The sequence below is a fragment of the Hyposmocoma kahamanoa genome, unplaced genomic scaffold, assembly GCF_003589595.1.
Source record: "Hyposmocoma kahamanoa isolate Upper Pololo Valley unplaced genomic scaffold, ASM358959v1 66, whole genome shotgun sequence".
NCBI lineage: Eukaryota > Metazoa > Arthropoda > Insecta > Lepidoptera > Cosmopterigidae > Hyposmocoma > Hyposmocoma kahamanoa.
In genome coordinates this window covers 2,248,271-2,253,271 of record NW_020653854.1, presented here as the reverse complement: position 1 = coordinate 2,253,271, position 5,001 = coordinate 2,248,271, and positions in this window count along the sequence as shown.

Here is a 5,001-nt window from a genome sequence, read left to right as displayed (position 1 = left end):
ACGATGGCAATTTTTGGTGGAAATAACCCGCGAGATTGCAATTCTCGTCTTGCCCTGTCTCGCCTCGCCAGTGGAAAATCAATTTCAGCGTAAGCTTTACTATTGCTATTCTATAAGCTCAATTAAAATGGAGCTACTAATAATAACTTGATGTTCCGTTTTGAGTAGCATACTGAATATTCAATTCAACGCTTTCCTTGGATTCTAATGGTTATACTGCTAGCTTTGTAATTTGCAATAGACTTTCACTGCTTCAAAGTTAACTATATTTAAATATTTCTTTTTATAACATCAAGTGAAGGGACAAACAAGTCGTGCGCCTGATGGTAAGCTACACGCCTGTCCATAACAGTTACAGTGCCACTCAGAGCTTTTAGTTGCAAGGATCTGAGGGGCACTATCACTGCGCCCGTCACACTGAGACATAAGTTGACAAGTCACATGTGCCTGTAATTTCACCGGCACCCTTACCCTTCAGAACCGGAACACAGTAATGCTGACATTACTGCTTGGCGGCAGCACTACCCTGGACGAACTCTTTCACAAGGAGCTCTACTTCTACTAAATAATAAAATAAAATATCTTTATTCTCAGACAACTAAAGTCGTCTGTGCGCGCAACAGCAAACATACCTGACGCACTGCAGTGACGAGGAAGCCGGAACAGGTTGTTATACAATATGCGCAGGGCGCTGTACGATCTTTGAGTATAACTAGTCCATAGACTGCTGGTGTAGAACGTTTGACAATATGCCTTGAAAAGCGTGACCTTGACATCAAGTGAACAACCAGCAAATCTCCGAGCCAGCATATTCCCCCTTACAGACAGCGCCCAGCGTTCCTTTTCTATATCGCAGTCATCTTTCAGGTCTTCGTTCACAATGTGCCCAAGGTACCTAAACCGCGCTACTCTTTGCAATGGCGAATTCAGGTAAACAGGAGGGACTGAGGCAGGAGGTCTGTGTCTGCCTTACTTCAGACCATGTTTTTCGGCATAAGTCTCACAAATAGCCACTAATTTACGCAAACTGTCAACTGTGGGCCCCAGCAGCACCATGTCATCGGCGTAACTTATATTATTTAAGCATATATGTGGCATCCGACATATATATATTTGTTACGTCAAAAATTTTTTGTAGAAAATTATATTTGTTTGTTGTAAACAACTACTTCCATTATTCAATTAAACCTTGCCGTTAAAATAACTGAACATGGATTGCAGGTACTAATCATTATTGCAGCAGCCGTCCACGGTCCGTAATTTTACACATTTCCTCGCAGAGCCTACAACCACGTTTAACTACACAGTTTCCACCCTTTTCATATTAAATAATTAACCAATTATTGAATAACAACCCATCGCTGCGTAGAAGCTACGCCCATTTTTTGCTGTGCGTTGATCGATGCACCGGTACCGTAGCCACCGGACGAGTCTCGGCTTAAACGGTCAATTCACTACCTGCAACCCTGCAGGCACTAGCCAAAGCCGCCGCGTAGGCAGGAGACTGCTTACGCAGTACCTGGTAAAATTGGGTCCCCACGGCAAGGTGCCCAAGATGCTGGCAGCGTTCCCCCTTTGTATTGCTACGCTAATGCGTTGAGCAAGCAAGCCGGTCCTTGGGTTTCCCAGACAGTCTATTAATTTTTAGGCTAAAATTTTGTACAGATGAAGGGCACTCAGACCCCACGGGCCAAGGGTTTCGACTCCAAAGGCTGTAAATAGGCAGTCGGAGCCGAGATCCTGGTACTTATTACTTTTTATTCATTCCGCCAGTTCAGCTGCGAGCCGCCTTCTTGCTGATGTGCTGGAGATGGGATGGGGCAAGTGTGTCGGCACATGTGGCGTCCCACATCATTGCCCAGCTCATACTCCAAGGGATGAGAGTAATTGTCTCAGGATCATTGTAGTAATTCAGAATGGCTTGTACGCTGCGACTACATTTATAATCCTGCATTACGCAGTGGACATTAATGGCTTTACAGTTTATTCAGAAAATTTTATTAATAGTGGTTGTTTATTATACCAAAAGAGTTTTGTATTCAAGATCTCTGTCATGTGTTACTATAGATGACGATTACTAGTATGATTTAAAATGTTACGCAATCATTTGATACGCTCTTTGCATTCAATGCTAGCAATCATATTACGATTATGCAATACGACAAAGGTTATACGTACATCAACGACAAAAAATAACAAGTAAACCATGTACAATAAGTATAATAAAATTAAAGTTTATGAATAGTTATATGTGTAAATGCGCAAAATACATTTGCGTTCTTTGAAACAACATGAGTTTTAGCAAAGTAAGTTCCGTAAAATAATTTTGGTATAAAAATGGTAAGTTATCTCTGTAAAATCAATACTAATTGTTGCGTATGATCCCTGAAATAAAATAAACATTGTATTTCGTAACAAAGTTTTGTGACAAATATTTCAGAAAGTGTACACAAAATCGCTAGTGTCAAGTGTTAAATCGGAGCCTACATTTCGTAACATTACGGTGATGCAAATATCCGTCGTATCAGTGATGCGTATCAAAATTGCAAGTTTGGAAGCAAACTGATACGCGCAAATAACAATAACGTACATACTCAACATAGGCCCACACTAGGGAAACCCTGTGTCGCGGGTGCCATAGACACACACATAGACGACCGGGTGTAATTTGTACACCCAAGCTCACGAGAGAAATAAATGTAGGCCATACGAATATTTCTCCCGACTCGGGAATCGAACCTGGGTCCGCTGCGTAGCTGATGTTAACCGTTCTGTCACGGAGGCAGTTCCTATATTAATTTAGTTCTTATAGTAAATACATCAAGGACAAAAAATAACCACTAAACCATGTACAATATGTATAATAATTAAAGTTTATGCAGAGTTATGATTGTAAATGCGCAAAATATATTTGCGTTCTTTGATACAATATGAGTTTTAGCAAAGTAAGTTCCGTAAAAAAATTTTCGTCCATAAAAATGGTAAGTTATGTCAGTAAAGTCAACACTTGTTGCGTATGATCCCTGAAATGAAACAAATACATTATTTTGTATCAATATTTTGTGAGAAATAATTCAAAAAGTGTATACAAAACCGCTAGTGTCAAGTATTAAATCGGAGCCTACATTTTGTAACGTGATGTTGATCCAATAAATCGACGTGTCAGTGATACGTATCAAAATTGCAAGTTTGGATGCAAACTGATACGCGAAAATTGTAATTAGGTATGATATACTTAAAACGAAATATATTGCCTAAATTATTTTAATAAAATTAATGGGTATTGGGTTCCTGATTTGCATTAATACTACATTGCATTGTAAGAAAAATTAACAAAAATGTGGTTAATGAACAAGTCGTGGGCCTGGTGGCAAATGATACATCTAACCATAACAATTGCAGTGCCACTCAGAGCTTCAAATCGCAGATCTGAGGAGCACTGCCACTGCGCCCGTCACCCTGAGACATAAGTTGACAAGTCTCATGTGCCTGTAATTTCACTAACACTCTTAGACGCAGCTCCGAATCCGAGAAATGACGGTCCGAAATGTCACAGGTATCAATTTATCTCTAAGTGTACAAGCAATATTCGTATTTTCTTGGATTTGAATCGAACTTAGTACACAAGCGACATCCGAAGTGGATCCGAATTTTCTAGGTTTGTATAGCTTCGGATTTGGGGGTCTACACTCGATCTCCGTCCGAAACAATTACTGCCAAATAAGCAATATTTGACCAAATGAAAAGACGCGTAATGCGAATGAAGCTTCATACTTGATACTTGTCTTTTAAATTTGTCGAATATTAGTTTAAATATGTCGAATAATACTACCATAGACTTACAATTATATGGACGACGGGTCTAATACAAAAACCACGAAAAAAATGTCCCAAGTCAACCTATTTAAACGTAGTGACATGTAAAGGAATATGAATAAGCTAAAACGTTGAATTTAAATTGTAATGTCATCGCAGTACTGTCTCATTTTGCTTGCTTCGCTGTCAGTCGAACAAACGAAGACTAAAGCGTGAATGACGCTCTGTATACGATTGTAACGCCCTATAAGTTCGGACACTTTTTAGCGCGGACCCGACGTCCATATAATTGTAAGTCAATGTATTTGACAGTAATTGTTTCGCACGGATATCGAGAGTAGACCCCCAGATACGAATACGAATCGGGGGGAGTGCGCAAACGTGCTTATCCTCCAAAACCTCTCACTACTGCTCACATTACAGCTTGTCGGCAGAAATAGGTAAGGTGGCAGTACTTCCCTGGACGAATTCTTTCACAAGGATCTCTACTGCTTACCACTTTTTACTTAATAACTTACTTTTTTTATAAAACAATTTGTACTTTTGAAACATTTTTCGATAACTCCAGCAGCCGCAAAATTCTTACATGGTGAACTACTTATGTAGTTCCACATTACGTTCTTAATGTTGTTTTTCATACAGTAAACATTTATTCTCATCTGTAATGAAGAATATAATTATTTTATAAATTGAATTATTTTTTTCAGAGAAAACCGGTGCCTAAAAGTGTATAGTAATTATGGCCATGTGTTTTCTCTAAAAAAAATCATGGTAACATGCGGATATGCTCACGATGACGTATTCCTTCACATTCTTAGAGTGCAATTTTGCTATTAAACATTCTCAAATGTACGTAACTTCAACTTCGATTCGCGATTCGATGCATTTGGAAATTATTACAGGAGAGCGATTTAAAAATAATTAAAAAAAATTATCGTATTTGTTACATGGAAAAGCTGAAACTTTCTGGTTACAAATAAAATTAGAGTTATTTCCTTAAAATAATTACTTCAAATCGCTCTCATATAATATTTTCCAAACGCATGTTTAGATATTTTACCTTTCCACTGTCGAACTAATTTCTAAGGTGCCGTAAATCATCACTGGCAACACTGGTTGAAGACTTTTGTCTTAAGACAGTGTGGTATTTTGGACAGAAAACAGAAAAGATAGATTATAAATTTT